This window comes from Lepidochelys olivacea, assembly GCF_965140295.1.
Source record: "Lepidochelys olivacea isolate rLepOli2 genome assembly, chromosome: 1".
Lineage (NCBI taxonomy): Eukaryota > Metazoa > Chordata > Testudines > Cheloniidae > Lepidochelys > Lepidochelys olivacea.
The window spans coordinates 250,404,402-250,422,623 of NC_140411.1; the positions used below are offsets into that span (position 1 = coordinate 250,404,402).

The following is an 18,222-nucleotide window of genomic DNA, read 5'->3' on the forward strand; positions in this document are numbered from 1 at the left end:
GGGACCAACACCCAGTCAGGTGTTAAGCAACCATCACCGACCATTTGCCAGCAGGGGACTTGAAAATGAGAGATTTACAATTCACATGAAAGACATTTGCTCGAGCCCATACCCCCTGGTGCTGCCTAACCCGCCTGACACAGCAAGAATTTTTTCAGCACCTGGAAGAGAGTATAAAATAAGGGACAGTGACATTACCACCTGACCTCTCCTCCCCCAACTACACTGAAGGCAACAAGGTCTCTTGGAAGACACAGAAACATTTGAACTGGGAGGAGTGGCCTGAACTGGAAAAGGTTTCCATTAGCACAGACTGCTGTAAGTTTTTGGGTAAGAGAAACCTTATCACTTCAAATTTGACTTAGCTTGATAAAGTTCAGGAATTAGACTGATTTTTATCTTTTATTTCTTTGTGTAACCAATTCTGAATGTTTGTGCCTATACCACTTATAAATCACTTAACCTATGTTTCTGTAATTAATAAACTTATTCTAATGTTTTATCTAAGCCAATGTGGTTTTGATTGAAGTTTGAGGAACATACTCAGGTTACAAAGGCGGGTGCATGTCCACTATCCTTTGCTGGAGTGGCAAATTAATTAATGACCTTACATTGCTCAAGAAGGTCTTGAGCAGTGTAAAATGCACACTTCTGGGGTGCAAGGCTGGGGCGGGGCGATGGGGAATTGCTGGTGTCTCCCTGTATATAGTTCATGAGAGTCTGGGGAGAGCGTTCATGTACTTTTCTGGCTGTGCCTCTGCATGCTGATGGCTGAGTGAACAGAGTCTGGAGAGGTTTGCTGTTCACTAGTGTAGCAGTGAAGGAGAGAGCCTGGGCTGGAGAGTTAAAGGGGGCACAAGAGTCCCAGAGTCCAGACTATACCCTGGAGGATGTTACAATGGTGCAGTGAGCAGGGTGAAAGGCACAGTTTGTTGTCTTGAGTAAGACTTGCACTTCATACACTGGTTTAGTGATTTTAAGTGTGGTGGCTGAAAACAGTCAAAAAAAGTTACTTTCTGTTTCTTTATTTTGAGAAAGGGGGAAAGGAGCAGAAAAAGCATAGATATGAGTTAGAGCAACAGTTACAAAGTTAGACATCTTCCAGTTAGAAGCAGAAGAAAGAGGAAAAATCACCAACACCAGATGGAAGAAGCATAAATTAGAATAAAAATGAAAGAGTTGGAGATGAAGGAGAAGGGGTGGGCAGGCTGCCAGTGAAGAAGCCTCACTCAGGAGGGCCATGGAGCTGAAAACCAAAGAGGATGAAGAGAAGGAGAGAAAACGTAAATGCCAACTGGATCTGATAAAAAAGCAGAGCCTCCAACCCCAACGATTCCCATAACTCCAAAAGTTTCTAACTGGGAAACAACTGTGTCCCACATACCAAGAGTCAGACTGTATCCTGGATTATTTCACCACTTTTGAGAGGCTATGTGAAGTCCATGAAATTCCTGATAACAAGAAGGTCCCCACCCTGGTTGCAAAACTGACTGGTAACGTTCAAAATATATTTAATGGAATGCCGATTCAGGCTGCTTTAGAATATACTAAATTTAAAGACACTGTTTTGAAAATGCTCCAAGTTACTCCTGATGTGTACAGGGTAAAATTTAGAAATCTCAAGAGAAATGTGGGTCTGAGTAATGGTAGGTGTGGGGTCTGGGGTGGAAGTGATGTCACTTCCAGGACCGACTGGTGGGGGCACGGGTAGGGGAGGCAGTGACTCTCCAAACAGCCAGGCATGGCCCTGCCCACACTCCTCCCTCCCCTCCCTGCGGGGGGGGGATGCTGCCCGCCTTCCCAGGACTAGGGAGGCTGCAGCAGTAGCAGTGCCGCCACATGCCCTCCCCCCCCCCCCCCCCGCACACTCTCCCTTGGGTGGACGGGCCGGGGCTGGGAGTAGCCTCCCCCAGCCAGCCATTCACCTACCGCCCATGTGGCACCGGCCAATTGCGCCAGCCCGTGAGACCCCCACAAAGCGTGGGGCCTGGAGCGGTTGCCCCAATTCGCCGTCCCCTAGGGACAGCTCTGAGGATGAATGCCCTGATAAGGAAGTGGGTTAAGGGGAAAGGTATTGAAAATGTTGACCAAGTGATGATCTCATTGGTCAGAAACATTTCTTGAGTATATGTAAAGATGATGTAAAACTGCGTCTCGGATAAAACTGTGACATCTGTGGAAGAAACAGCTGCTCTAGCAGATGCCTCTGAGCAGACCCAGTTATGTATCAAGAATAAATCACAGAAAGAGGCATTTAAAACTGATGGAAAGCAGGGTCCCCGTTTTTCTCCTGGGAAGAAGGTAAGAGGCTGGGAGGCTAGGCACTCACCTTTCCAAAGTCCTCTTCTCCTGGTAGTTTCTCTCCTGAAGGGGATGAGGAGACTAAAAGGTGTTAAAGTGTAACTCCACTGAACATCTGAGAAATCACTGCCCTAAATTAAAGGAAACCAAGCCCCAACCTGCTCATGTAAATTCAGCTATTAATCCAGACACCTCTGGTGCAGGACTAACTTACCTGGCGAGTTTTGTAGAGGTTGGTTCTACACCTGAAATTAACAATATTGGTTTTGTAGGGGATGGCTCTCAAGAGCCAGATAAGGGACATGTTGAGACAGTTAAAATGAATGACAGGGAATGCAAGCTGTGTAGAAACTTTTTAAAGACACCATAATAGAGGCTCAACTTAAATGTATACCCCAACTTAAAAAACATAGTAAGAGAACCAAAAAAGAGCCACCGTGGTTAAACAACAAAGTAAAAGAAGCAATGAGAGGCAAAACGGTATCCCCTAAAAAGTGGAAGATAAATCCTAACGAGGAAAATAAAAAAGAGCATAAACTCTGGCAAATGAAGTGTAAAAATATAATTAGAAAGACCAAAAAAAGAATTTGAAGAACAGCTAGCCAAAGGCTTCAAAAGTAATAGCTATTTTTTTTTAAAATACATCAGAAGCAGAAAGCCTGCTAAACAACAAGTGGGGCTACTGGAAGATCGAGATGCTAAAGGAGCACTCACAGGACGATAAGGCCATTGTTGAGAAACTAAAATAATTCTTTGCATCGGTCTTCACTGTTGAGGATGTGAGGGAGATTCCCAAAACTGAGCCATTCTTTTTGGGTGACAGATCTGAGGAACTGTCCCAAATTGAGGTGTCATTAGAGGAGGTTTTGGAACAAATTGGTAAACTAAACAGTAATAAGTCTCCAGGACCTGATAGTATTCACCCAAGAGTTCTGAAGGAACTCAAATGTGAAATTGCAGGACTACTAACTGTCATCTGTAACCTATCATTTAAATCAGCTTCTGTATCAAATGACTGGAGGATAGCTAATGTGATGTCAATTTTTAAAAAGCGCTCCAGAGGTGACCCTGGCAACTACAGGCCAGCAAGCCTCACTTCAGTACCAGGCAAATTGATTGAAACTATGGTAAAGAACAAAATTGTTAGACACATAGATGAACATAATTTGTTGGGAAATAGTCAACATGGTTTTTGTAAAGGGACATCATGCCTCACCAATCTACTAGAATTCTTTGAGGGGGGTCAACAAGCATGCGGACAAAGGAGATCTAGTGGCTATAGTGTATTTAGATTTTCAGAAAGCCTTTGACAAGGTCCCTCACCAAAGGCTCTTAAGCAAAATAAGCAGTCATGGAATAAGAGGGAAGGTTCTCTCATGGATTGGTAACTGGCTAAAAGATAGGAAACAAAGGGTAGGAATAAATGGTCAGTTTTCAGAATGGAGAGAGGTAAATAGTGGTGTCCCCCAGGGATCTGTATTCAGCCCAGTCCTATTTAACATATTCATAAACGATCTGGAAAAAGGGGAAAACAATGAGGTGGCAAAATTTGCAGTTAATACAAAACTACTCAAGATAGTTAAGTCCCAGGCAGATTGTGAAGAGCTACAAAAGGATCTCACAAAACTGGGTAACAGGGCAACAAAATGGCAGATGAAATTGAATGTTGATAAATGCAAAGTGATGCACATTGGAAAACATAATCCTAAGTGTACATATACAATGATGGGGTCTAAATTAGCTGTTACCACTAAAGAAAGAGATCTTGGAGTCATTGTGGATGGTTCTCTGAAATCATCCACTCAATATGCAGCGGCAGTCAAAAAAGCAAACTATGATGGAAATCCTCAAGAAAGGGATAGATAATAAGACAGAAAATATCATATTGCCTCTATATAAATCATGGTACGCCCACACCTTGAATACTGCATGCAGATGTGGTCACCCCATCTCAAAAAAGATATATTGGAATTGGAAAAGGTTCAGAAAAGGGCAACAAAAATTATTAGGGGTATAGAACGGTTTCCATATGAGGAGAGATTAATAAGACTGGGACTTTTCAGCTTGAAATAGAGGCACCTAAGGGGGGATATGATAGAGGTCTATAAAATCATGGGTGGTATAGAGAAAGTAAAGAAGGAAGTGTTGTTTACTCCTTCTCATAATACAAAAACAAGGGGCCACCAAATGAAATTAATAGGTAGCAGGTTTAAAACAAACACAAGAAAGTATTTTTTCATGCAACGGACTGTCAACCTCTGGAACTCCTTGCCAGAGGGTGTTGTGAAGGCCAATACTATAACTGGGTTCAAAAGGGAGCTAGATAGGTCTATTAATGGCTATTAGCCAGGATGGGCAGGAATGGTGTCCCTAGTCTCTGTCAGAAGCTAGGATTGGGTGACAGGGCATTGATCACTTGATGATAACCTGTCTGTTCATTCCCTTTGAGGCACCTGCCATTGGCCACTGTCCGAGGACAGGATATTGGGCTTGATGGACCTTTGGTCTGACCTAGTATGGCTGTTCTTATGTTCAGGGGCACACATTTCTTTGCTTAAACAGAGTGTAATTCAACAAGCTGACATGTTACCTGATGACACAGCAGAGCTTGTAGTAGGTGGATCCAGGGTTCCTGTGCCTTTTGCTAAAATTCATGCAATGTGGCAGGGCCTGGAAGCACTTGGTGGAGGGGGTAATAGGTCTCCCTGCTGTCATGCTTGTTGGAAATGATTTTTTTCCATTGTGCTAAAGCCGTCTGTGTAGTAATTCGCAGCAAAAGGGATAATAGTGTTAAAATCCCAGAGAAAGATCATAAAACCCTAGTATCTGCTGAGGAAGTGAGTGAAGGTCCCTCTGACTCCTCTGCAGCAAGGAGAAGCAGCATGCTTCCAGTAGGGTGTGTGTGTGTGTCGGGACGGGAGTTTGAGACTGGCTCCAGCACCACAGAGCCAATGGGGGTAAGTGCCTGTCACTGGAAAAAAGAAAAGGAGTACTTGTGGCACCTGAGAGACTAACCAATTTATTTGAGCATGAGCTTTCGTGAGCTACAGCTCACTTCATCGGATGCATACTGTGGAAACTGCAGAAGACATTATATACACAGAGACCATGAAACAATACCTCCTCCCACCCCACTCTCCTGCTGGTAATAGCTTATCTAAAGTGATCATCAAGTTGGGCCATTTCCAGCACAAATCCAGGTTTTCTTACCCCCCCACACACAAACTCACTCTCCTGCTGGCAATAGCTCATCCAAACTGACCACTCTCCTTACAATGTGCATGATAATCAAGGTGGGCCATTTCCAGCATAAATCCAAGTTTAACCAGAAGGTGGGGTGGGGGGTAGAAAAAAACAAGGGGAAATAGGCTACCTTGCATAATGACTTAGCTACTCCCAGTCTCTATTTAAGCCTAAATTAATAGTATCCAATTTGCAAATTAATTCACTGGAAAGGCTGTTCAACTGCTAACTGCCAGAGTTTTGCAGCTGAGCAAGGTCACACAGACCCCATGCTAGAAAGCATAGAGAGATGTGTCCTAAAGGAGGCTCCAGAGAAGGAAAATGGGGAAGTAATGTTGTTAACACATGAATGTCCCCATGCTGATCACTTGGGAGGGAATGCCCAGGACAGAGGGGCTGATTCAGCATCTGTCTGCCCAGACAAGCGGGCTGTGATTCAGACATAGAGAGGAAACTCTGTAACTGACCTTTCAGAGGGAAGCAGACATACAGCTAACTTCTCCAGTGTGCCGGTGCCATGCTGCTTTCACGTCCCCCTGGTTAATTTGTTTTTCCTGCTTACTTTACTTGAAAAGGTAACTCCCATTGTATTTGACACACAATGCCAAATTTACATCAGAGGTGGGGGAGATAACTACCTCCCCTCCTCTCTGGAAGAAATCCTGTTTCTCCCTGTGTTTGGTTTCAGACTTTAAAGCATAATATCAATAAATATCCATAAGACCTCAGATAACATTAATTACACGCATTTCACAATGGTATTAGTGACCAGCATGTCACCAGCTTTCATTTGATACCGCACATGACATTTGTTATATATAAATACTATGACAGCTATGTGTTAGGTATAGTGAGTTTGTCAGGCCTGATAGGAGTTGCTGAAACACAATAATGAATCACCAATGGGGCCTCTGTCACAGACAAATTATAAGATTCTAAACAAAGTGGCTGTTACAAGGTCATAAGTTTCCTACATGTAGAACAAAGGCAACTAACCACTGTCTTTCTTGGGGACCTCCAGAATGCAGCAGTTAGTGCCCCTGTGCTGACATCAGTAACACATTTCCCACCAGACACTGTCAATGGAAAAGCAGCAGGAATATCATGTATAACTCCAGGTTTCAGATTCACCTCAATGGCTAAACAAGCCCCAGTAGATGGAACTGTTTGAGAACAAGTGGCTAGGTGCTCAGAGCCACTGCAGTTTAGATACAGTAACTGGTAGTAACTTGAGTTGATTATGTTTCCTTGCCATTGTCTGATTATTTTTTTAATGAGTAACTTCTGGATTGTTGACTGTGGACACTGTCTGTGTCATGTGACTAAGGTAATTACTTCTGTCACCCTGTGCCCGATCAGATAGACTGGTCTACTCCTAGCAGCACTCCTGTGTATCAGTCTCCTATTACACACATGAATTCCTGGGAGAGAGTAAGATGCATCACCTGACCTGGACTTGCGTCAGTTAAGGTGGCAAGATAATTCCCATGGCAGTGTGAAGCTTTGATCCAGCTTGGCTTACTACACTACCCCTTTTTCAAGGGTCATGACCCTATGTTCACCCTATATCTATCCCATCACATAATTCTCTTGGTTGTATCTTGTGCTTTGTAGCCTTCTGAGTTAATTTCTAATATATTATTCCCCAAACCCCTGCACTGAATAAATAGATGTTTTCAATTTTTCCCTACCTCAGGTTTTTTCCTAGCATGTTGAGGGGGCAGATGACCGGCTTGTTTCTCTTCCTTATCTCCAGTAAGAAACCAAACATACCAAAAACCTAACTCAATGGGTAAACCCAAGTTCCCACCTGTCCTGTTATTAGCAAGCAGGTGTACAGATCAGAACTTGTTATTCAACAACAGAATACCTGGCACAAGCTGCCCAGCAAAAATACTAGAGAGAGAACTTCTTTGTGCATCTGAAGAAGTGGTTTTTTTACCCACAAAAGTTTATGCCCAAATAAATCTGTTAGTCTTTAAGGTGCCCCAGACTCCTTGTTGTTTTTGTGGATACAAACTAACATGGCTACCCCCTGATACTTAACACTTGCAATGTTCTCCCTCTTTTGCTTAGTACTATTAATGCAGATTATAATTCTAAAAGCACTGTTGGTTCTGAGATCATGAAGCTCCTAAAGCCTCCAATTTCTACTGATCCAGCTCTTTTGCTTTCAGCTTCAGCCACCACCACAGAGTCTTGCCTTTGAAGTACCTATGAGTTGGGTTAATGACAACTTCAGTGGAGGAAATCTGCTGACTTGTAAAGACAGCCTTGCAGGTAAGCCCCAAGGAAAAACTTTAAAAACCTGCTGGCTTCTCTTACTGAAAGCATTTCCTGTGGCTACTTCAAAGATTTCAAAGGCAGGTTTCACTGGTGCCCCCTACCACTGACGTACACACAGGAAATGCTCTCAGAAGGAGAAACTGGCAATGCAAAAGAGCAGTCTTCAAAGTACCCATAGGCAGACTTAATAGTCTTATCAGTGGATTATTAAAGTGTGCCCACACATGCTTTAATGTGCCAGGCAACACAACTTTTGGTGTAGCACCTCCATGTGAACTGCATCGCCTAATGGCCTCTTCCTTTCTTTGGTGGGTGCTACCTCTGGTTCAGTGACCAGGGAAGGAATCCTTAGCACAGGGAAGTGTATTCGGCATCAGGGGCATCAAAGGAGAGGCCTTTAAAGGTCTACTCAAACTGCCAAGCTTTATGACCATAGGCTGTAGGTGGGGGCAGGATCTATTATTCCATTTAGGTTCTCATACCATGCTCCTCACCCTGGTATCCAAAGCTGGTCAAAAGTTTTCACTGGAGACTTTTTTTTTTTTTTGATTGAACATGGTGTTTCTGATTTTTCACTGAAACACTCACAAATCCAAACATCTCTTTCTTCTTCCTCTCCCCACCATTTTTCTTTTCCCCTAATGCCGCTGACCTGGGGGTGGGGTGGGGTATTTATATTTAAAAATTGGGAAACATCAACATGTTTTATGAAATAGCTGTGTTTTGAACTGAAGTGCCCATATTCTGTCTTCCTCCTGAATAAACCTATCTTCCAGCTGGTGTAGCTGCTTCTGCTGTGCCACTGTCCTAGTGAAGAACTGTTGTATGCAGTGTAGCTGTAGCCATGTCGTTCCCACCTTGTCTGTCTAGTGAAGAGCTGTCATGTTATCTTATGCTGTGATGTAGTATTCTATTTGGGGCTTTAAAAATGCCTTCCATCCAAGACTATTAGCACACTCCACACATGTTAATGAATTAACCTGCACAATGCCTCTGTCAATCAAGTAGTAGTATCCCCATTTTAGATGAGCAAACGGAGGCAAAATTAAGTGAGGGGGTGGGGTGGGGCAGTTCATGCTTTATAGGCCCAGGTGTAGCCCAGGCCTGGAATAGGCTCAAGCAGCTCCAGTTCAGGGGAGCTGGGCTCAGTCGAAACACAGAGACCAGCTACCCTGTGACAATCCATTACCAGATGAAAGTGGTAGAATTATCAGTAACTGTGTAGAAAAGGCAGAACTTTTTAATGAATCTCTGTTCTGTAGTTGGGGGAATGGGGAACAGATGAAGTCTCATCATTTGGTGATACCTGTGGAATGGAAAGTGTGTTATCTCAGGAGGATGTTAAAGAGTAGCTACTAAGAGTTTTAAAACAGGTGGCTATGGAGCTCGCTGAACCATTAATGTTGCCTTTCAGTAAATCTTGGAACACTGTGGAAGTTCCAGAAGACTGGAAGAAAGCTAATGTTGTGCTAGTATTTAAAAAGGGTGAACAGGATGACCTGGGTAACAATAGGCCTGTCAGTCTGACATTGATCCTAGGCAAGATAATGGAGCAGCTGATATGGGACTCAATGAATAAAGAATGAAAGCAGGGCAACATAACTAATGCCAGTCAACATGGGTTTATGGCAAATAAATCCTGTCAAACTAACTTGATATGGTTTTTTATGAGATTACAAGTTACGTTGATAAAGGTAATAGTGTTGATGTAATATGCTTAGACACCTGTAAGTTATTTGACTTGATACCACATGACATTCTGATTAAAAAACAGAATGGTATTTGTCTATTCGTGGTCCCACACAGTGACATGGGGAGCTACACCAATCTGGTTCCAACTCTGCATTTAAATCCTTGTTGTGACCCAGCCCTCTGGCCAGATCCTTAATAGTCACTGTCCACTTCAGGAAAATAGGGAGTTGGAAGTTCTGTGGCCTGGGTTTAGGACTTCCTTCTCCAAAAGTCTTTGGATGGAGTAGGTAGGAGGAACCTAGGCCTGCCCAATCCATTGGGTTCCAGCTCAGGATTCTTGTTTGGAACAGCCAGAGCTCATCCTTATCAGTTCCTTGAGCTACTTGCTACTGCTCCTTCTCTGTAGACTTCCCCAGCTTCTTGTCCTGCTTCTCTCTTTTTTGGAGTATTGATTTTTCTGGTAGCGTCTCACCAGTGCGCTGGAGGGATCATCTCTCTACAATACCTCTGCTTCTCTAGCAGCTGCCCCCTCACCTGCCTTGCAGCCCTTTTATCCTCTCAGCTGCAGTTGGGCTGCCAAACTTAACCCTTGCTTCCTTAACCCTTTGGCTGCCAAATCAACATGGGGCATATAGACCCCATGACAGACCTCCTCTCTTTCAATATGTGTCCTTCGTATGGTTCAGCCATTTCAGCAGAGCATGTTTGGTCACTAATCCACAGCAGTTGCCTAGCTGATAGTAGCACAGTGTCTGAGTGGCCTACTTCATTGTGAGACACTCCTTTTGGAATATCGCATAGGCTTGTTCATGAGGAAGTAACTTGCAGTTCAAGTATCACACCTGATGTTCCTCCTTGTCATGTTCTTGGGACAGCATCACCCCTGTGATAATGTCTGGAGTATGAAGAGCCTCTCAAAGTCTGGAGTTCATAAAACCAGTTAACTACATAGAATCTCTTTAATTTTTTGTAAAGCTACTTGGGAATTTGGCAGTCTGATGTACCTTTCAGGGGCTGGAGCCCTTAGTTCTGTAAGGCGTGCCACTAGTGTGGAAAACATCAGTACCAATTTTCTAGAATAGTTTGCTAGGCCTAAAAAAGCCCATACCTGTTTTTTGGTCATGGGTGTGGACAGTCTCTCAAGGCCTGCACTTTATCAATTATGGGTCTGATTGCCCCATCTCCCAGGAAGTACCCTAGGTATTGGGTCTCTTTCTTGATGATAGCATATTTGACTGGGTTCACTGTCAGTCTGGCAGCCTTTAAGGAGTGTAAAACAACTGTGACTTTCTCTGTGTCTCCCAGTCCTGGCTGAAGATGACTTCATTCTCTAAGTAGGCAGCCACATAATTGATATGTGGTCATAGGATCTTATGCATTAAGTGTTGGAAAAGGGCTGCTGTACCATGTAGGCTGAAGGCCCTGTCTGTAAATTCATAGTCCCTGGGATGTCTTCTCCCAAGGTGCTCTTGTCAGGGGGATTTGCCAATATCTATGGTCAGATCTAATGTCGTTATACACCAGGCTTGCTCCAGGTGAGACATAGGGTTGGCATTAGACTTGTTCACTTAACAGAAGTCTATGCAGAATATGACTAAGTGTTGGGTTTGGGGACCAGAACTGTTGGACACTTTGAGATTCCACAACAACCCCTAACCTTTGCATCTTCTCAACTTGTCTTTCAAGGACCTGGTTCCCACACCACTTTCTCTGGCTCAGGCTCAGTAGAACACCAGACTTGTTTGTCCCAGCCTCTCTGAGAAGATGGTATTGAACTTGCTTACCAAGAGCCCAGCCTGCCTTAGTTGCCTGGGGGTCAAGCGTTCACCTAGTTGGACCTCTGAGCCTGTAACAGGCATTGGTATTTATGGTCCTAGTTCTGGTTTATAGAAATATGGGGCTGTAAGGAACCATTCTTTGGCTGTCCAGGCTTTTAATAGATTGATATGATTTGTTTTTCCTTCTTCCAGTCTGACTGCCGAAACTCAGCACTGGCCTGACCTTCTGGGTACTCTCAAATGGGCCCTGCTATTTTGCTAATAAGTTAGATTGCCAGGTGAGTAACAGTACTAGTACCTGCTCACCAGGCTTGAACTCGCTTAATCTGGCTCCTTTGGTATAGGAACCTGTTCTTGGATCACCTGGGCTCTTTATAGGTTCTGCCGTGCAAAGTCATGAAAAACCTTCAAGTGGTCCCTAAGTTGTAGAACATACTGTACCACATTAAGAATTGGCCTGTTCCTCTCAGTCCTCTTTCACTAAGCTCATCACGTCCCTCAGCTGGGGACCACAGAGAAGCTCAAAGGAGGTGAAACTCATTGAGGCCCTTGAGTCTTATTATATCGTTAACAGAAGGTGAGGGGAGAAAAGCAGCTCTCAGCAGCAGTCAGTCTTAATGAAGTGCTTGATCATACCCTCTAGGGTCAGATTGAACCTCTCAACTAGGGCGGGTTTCAGAGTAACAGCCGTGTTAGTCTGTATTCGCAAAAAGAAAAGGAGTACTTGTGGCACCTTAGAGACTAACCAATTTATTTGAGCATGAGCTTTCGTGCATACTACTTTCATCAGTCTGGAGGTAAAATTCACACCCTGGTCAATTAAAATCTCCCTAGGTAGTCCTACTGTCACAAATATCTTAAATTCCAATGCTGTCACCTGGACTGTGGTTTGAAGGGGAATGGCTTCTGGATAATGAGTGGCATAGTCTATCATGACCAGAATGTCCTTATATGTAGCAGAACATTTTTCTATTCTGCTTCCAAGGTCTATTCCTACTCATGGAAGTACCATTTGAACCAACAGAAGGGAAGCTAATGGGGCTGGTTTTACCCACTTAAGGGCCACTAATTGGCAGTCAGACGGGATGCCTCTTACCTCCTTGTGGATCCTCAGCCAAAAGTAGTAAGGCAAGAGACAGGTGAGCATTTTTTCATGGCCAGGTGTCCCACCACTGGTATTTTTGGGACAGCCTCAGCAACTCTTTTCTGAATATGCAGGGTATGGGTATCTGGGCAAACCTTCCAGCACCTGCTGGAGGTCTCATAGTTCAAAGCATGGCAGTCAGGTAGAAAATTCTGGTCTTATTACCTCTCATTCTACAAGAGCTATCCCTTTCTTCATAAATGCTCTAGATAGAAGGCATACTCATTTTGTTGCTCAAGATGTAAATTAGAGAACACCAATGGTTTCCCACCATCAGTGGGACTTGGCTCAGGAGGTGGAACTCTGGGGACGTAGGCCACTGTGGCTCTTCCAATTCACCCACACAACTGTCTACGTTCCTCTTGCACAAGTTTTGCCCCTCATGTCCTGTGGCATGCTTTGACCGTTTGGTTCATTGGGTCTTTGTCTAGAGCAGGAACAGGTCCTTGTCTTCAAAAGGAAAGAGATCCCGAACATCTGTTCTTTTACCTCAGCCCCTCTGTCACCGCATCAATAAAGTCTGTGTCACGGGGTTCTCCATGCACCACTTGTCTGCTGCCTCTTCCCTTTCACTGTGGGGATTAGCTCTCAAGGTCAACGTCCCTTTCTGTGGTTGCACGCCGATGCACTGTCTCTCTCTCAGGTCTGAAGCTCCTCTCATCCCCGGAACTGCAGCGTCCTCTTCGTGACTCAGTCCTCCAGCTAGGTTACTCAGCATTTCCCCACTTCGGGGATACAGTCCTTCAATTCTCTCTCTCTCCCACAGTGACCTAGGCAGTCTTCCTGTTCACAGCCTTGCCAGTCTATGCCATGCCCTCGGTGGCTGGTAGGGGAACCCAGGTCAGCCCACTACTTTGGATTCCAGTCCAGGGACTCTACACCCAGCAGTCTGGGCTTTCCTCTCCTAGCCCTCACTGCTCCTTCCCTGGACTGCTTCCTACACTTCTGGTTTCCCTGATTTCTCTGGGTGTACCAGCTCCAATCCTCTTCCTAGGGAGTGACTGCAGCCTACAAGTCTCTACAGCCTCTAAACACTCCTCCCTCTTCCCAGGGAGTGACTGCTCCTTCCCAGCAGCAGCCCTTCTCTGTTGCCAGCTACCGGGTTTTATAGGCCCTACCTATTCCTGCCCAGCTGAACCAGCTTGCTGTTAGTTCCCTGGCTCTCCCTTCAGGTGCAGCCTTTGGAGTCAATAGGCCTACCTAAAATCCTTAACTCCTTCCAGTCCTGCGTGGGGTGGACACCCCATCGCAGTCTATAACAACATCTTGAAGTGGGACCAATCCCAACCCAGATGGCCTGGGTAGGGCAACTGGTGGCTATGCCTATTGTGACATGGTCCTCTTGTCCTCCAGCAGTTAAATGGACCTTTGTTCATGGATCACAGAAATGTAGGCCTTGAAGGGACCTAAAACTCACCAAGTCCAACCCCCTGTGCTGACAAGACCAAGTAAACCTAGATGATCCCTAACAGGTGTTTGTCTAACTTGTTCTTAAAAACTTCCAATGATGGGGATTCCACAAGCTCCCTTGGAAGCCTATTCCAGAGTTTAACTACCCTTACAGTAAGAGTTTTTTCTTACATCTAACCTACGTCTTCCTTGCTGCAGATTAAGCCCATTATTTCTTGTCCTACCTTCAGTGGACATGGAGAACAATTGATCACTATCATCTTTATAACAGCCCTTAACATTTTGAAGACTGTTATCAGGTTCCCCCTCAGTTGTCTTTTCTTAAGATTAAACATCCAGTTTTTTTAACTTTTCTTCTTAGGCCAGGTTTTCTAAACTTTTAGCACTTTTGTTGCTATCCTATGGACTCTCCAGTTTGTCCACATCTTTACTAAAAAGTGGCACCCAGATTTGGAAACAATACTCTAGCTGAGGCTAGCCTCACTAGTGCTAAGTAGATCAGGACAGTTACCTCCTATGTCTTACATACGACATTCCTGTTAATACACCCCAGAATGATATTAGCCTTTTACCAACTGTGTCACATTATTGACTCATATTCAACTTGTGATCCACTAAAATCCCCACATCTTTTTCAGAGGTACCAGCACCTAGCCAGCTATTCCCATTTTGGAGTTGTATATTTGATTTTTCCTTCTTATGTGTAGTACTTTGCACTTAACTATCTTTAATTTCATTTTGTTGATTTCAGACCAATTCTCCAATTTCTCAAGGTTGTTTTGAGTTCTAATCCTGTCCTCCAAAAGTGCTTACAACCCCTCCCAGTTTGGTGTCATCCATACATTTTGTAAGCGTACTCCCCACTCCATTATTCAAGTCATTAGTAAACACACTGAATAGTACTGGACCCAGTACTGACCAATGTTAGACCTCACTAGATACATCCTCCCAGTCTGACAGCAAACCATTAACTACTCTTTGAATATAGTCTTTCAACGAGTTGTGCATTCATCTTATAGTAATTTCATCTAGACCACATTTCCCTAGTTTGCATATTAGAATGTCATGTAGTACTGTGTCAAAAAGCCTTACTAAAATCAAGATACACCTACTGCTTCCTCCCATCCACTACACCAGTAATCCTGTCAAAGAAGGAAATTAGGTTGGTTTGGCATGGTTTGTTCTTGACAAATCCACGCTAGCTACTCCTTATAACCCTACAGATGCTCCCTGGATTATGCAAGACCTGACTTATGGAAATTCAGACTTACAAAAAAAGTTCCATAAGCTAGAAATAGGAGGGGATGTTTTTTTGTTTGTGTTTTTTGTGTAACGTTTGGGTATATGTTTCCGACTTGCACAAAATTCGAATTACGAAAGGCTTTCTGGAACAGAATGATTGCGCAAGTCAGGGAGCGTCTGTATTATCCTCTAGGTGCTTACAAATTGATTTAATAATTTCTTCCAGTATCTTTCCAGGTATCAAAGTTAGGCTGACTAGTCTGGTCTATAATTCCATGAGTCCTCTTTCCCCCCCTTTTTAAACATAGTTACTATGTTTGCCCTTCTCCAGTCTTCTGGGACCTCACCCATCCTCCAGGAGTTCTCAAAGATAATGATTCTGAGATTGCTTCAGCTAGTTCATTTAGTACCCTAGAATGAATTTCATCAGGCCATGCCAACTTGAATACATCTAACTTATCTTTAACCTGTTCTTTCCCTATTTTGGTTTGCGTTCCTTCCCCCTTGTTGTTAATATTAATTGTATTGAGTATCTAGTCACCATGATCCCTTTTATTGAAGACTGAAGCAAACTAGGCATTAAAACACCTCAGCTTTCTTGATATCATAGGTTATTAGCTTGCCTTCTATGCTAAGTAAAGGACCTACACTTTCCTTCATCTTTCCCTTGTTCCTAATGCGTTTAAAGAACGTGTTTTTATTGCTCTTTATGTCCCATGTTAGATGTACCTTTTTTGTGCCTTCACCTTTCTGATTTTGTCCCCATGTACATGTGCTATATCCTTTTGTACTCCTCCTTAGCAATTTGTCCATCTCCACTTTTTATAGGATTCCTTTTTGATTTTCAGGTCATTAAAGGCTTTCTGATAAAGCTATATTGGCCTCTTACTGTTCTTCCTATCTTTCCTTTGCATCAGGATAGTTTGCCAGTTGTGCCTTTAATATTGTCTCTTTGAGATACAGCCAGCTCTCCTGAACTCCTTTATCCCTTAGATTTTTTTCCAACAGACCTTACCTGCCAGTTTTGAGTTTGTCAAAGTCTGCTTTTTTTTTAAAAAATCCATTGTCCTTATTCTGCTGCTCTCTTTCCTTCCTTTCCTTAAAATAATGAAATCTAACATTTTATGATCACTTTTACCCAAATTGACTTCCACCTTCAAATTCATAACCAAATTCTTGCTGTTGGTCAGAATCAAGTCTAAAATGGCTGTTTCCCTTGTTGCTTCATTCCCTTTCTGGAACAAAAAGTTATCCCCAATGCATTCCAAGAACTTATTGGAAACTTGGTGTTGTGTTGTCATATAACTTTTCCAACAGATGTCTGCCTGGGTAATTAAAGTCTCCCATTACAACCACATCTTGTGTTTTGGATATTTCTGTTGTTTGTTCTAGAAATGCCTCATCCAGAGCGTCTTTCTGATTTGGTGGTCTACAGTAGTTCCCTACTAAATGTCACCCTTATTTTTTCCCCTTTTATCTTTACCCAGAGATTCTGAACTGGTCTGCCTTTCACCTTCTTCTGGATCTCAGAACAAGTGTATATATTGTTGATGTATAATGTGACCCCCTTCTTCCCTTTTTTTCCTGCCTGCCCTTCTAAACAGGCTATGCTCCTCTATACCAATATTCCAGTCATAAGATTTGTCCCACCAAGTCTCTGTGATGACAGTTAAGTTCAATTTCTTCCTGTTTATTCCTCATACTCCTTGCATTTGTGTATAGACATCTAAGATGCTGAGCAGACTCCCCCGCTGATTTCCCTCTTGTTGCTCTTTTGAACCTATTGTAATTTTCCATGCTGCCTTCTCTTACCCCTACGTCCCAAAATCTAGCCTTCTGTTAAGGTTGTCTCTCTTTATGCTTAGCTGTGGGCTCTTTGTCACCTGTCCCCTTTGAACCTAGTTTAAAGCCCTCCTCACTAGGTTGGTAAGTCAATGAGAAGATGTCTTCCCCTTCTTAGTCAGGTGGACCCCAGGTCTTTTCAAAACACATCCTTCCTGGACCAGCATCCCATGGTTGAGGTAGCTGAAGCCCTTCCATCAATACCATCTGCACAGCCATGCATTAATCTCCAGGATGTGCATGTCCCTGCCTGGACCCTTACCTTCAACCTGGAGGACAGACTAGAACATCACCTGAGCCCCTGACTCCTTCTCCCTCACTCCCAGAGCCCTGTAGTCACTACTGATCTGCTCGACATCCTATATGGCAGTATCATTAGTGCCCATGTGGATAAGCCCCATGGAGTAGTGGTCAGGCAGACTGATGAACCTCAGCAACCTTTCTGTAACTTCTTGGATGCAGGCTCAAGGCAGGCAGCACATCTCCTGGGACATCACATCAAATTGGCAGATGGATGCCTCGGTTGCCCTTCAAAAGGGAGTCCCCAAGCACCAGCACCCTATGCCTCCTCCTCTTGCGTGCAGTGATCATGAGGCTCCAAGTCTTAGGAACAGATGACCCCTCCTTCTCTGCAACTGGGGTTTGCTCTTCACCTCCTGTTGCCAATACAGCCTACTGGTCCTTGACAGAGATGGATGGGGGACCTGGGTGACTGGTGGACCACTCTCTACTGGCCAAGGTGGCCAGCAACTTGTCTTCTGCCCATAGAGCAGCTGGTTTTCCTTTGTCTTCTAATTCCAGTGTATTCATCTGTAGTCGGCTAGCATCCTTCAACCCAGATGTTTCCATGTGCATCCTATCGAAGTCTTGTGCTGCTGGATGTTATGCAGATGAGCCCCCTCCTCCTGCAGCTCTCTTACCTGTTTCCTGAGGAACTCCAACAACAGACGCTTCTCACTCCACGTGGTTCCCCCTGCCTGGCTTTCGTCAGTGGGAACATGCAGTCCATATTCCCAGCAAGTCAAGACCAGGGCCTGGGTGGAAGCCTCCAGGGTCAGGATGCCTGTTTGGTGGGAGTCCCACGGTACAGGCAGAGGAAGTGGAGCTTGTTGTTGTTGTTTTCCTCCCACTGTGGTCTCTTCTTTGTCGGGTACCTGCAAGTTAAGGAAAGGGGAAACAATAACCCAACCCTACCTCCCTGCCTTTCTCTACTGGCTAACACCCTTGTCTCCCAGCTGCATACGTCTCACCAGCCACTCAGATCCTGCGTGCTTTTTAAAGCCT

At 44.1% G+C, this 18,222-nt stretch overlaps 1 long non-coding RNA gene across 1 annotated transcript in view; it reads left to right on the plus strand.

The window, feature by feature from the left end:
• The window catches only part of LOC311514738, a 56,212-nt gene that overhangs the window by 10,894 nt on the left and 27,096 nt on the right, over positions 1-18,222 (plus strand). Inside the window, exon 3 of the long non-coding RNA XR_014709929.1 lies at positions 7,722-7,824. This is a non-coding gene — a long non-coding RNA (uncharacterized lncRNA). The remainder of the gene's footprint in view (positions 1-7,721; positions 7,825-18,222) is intronic.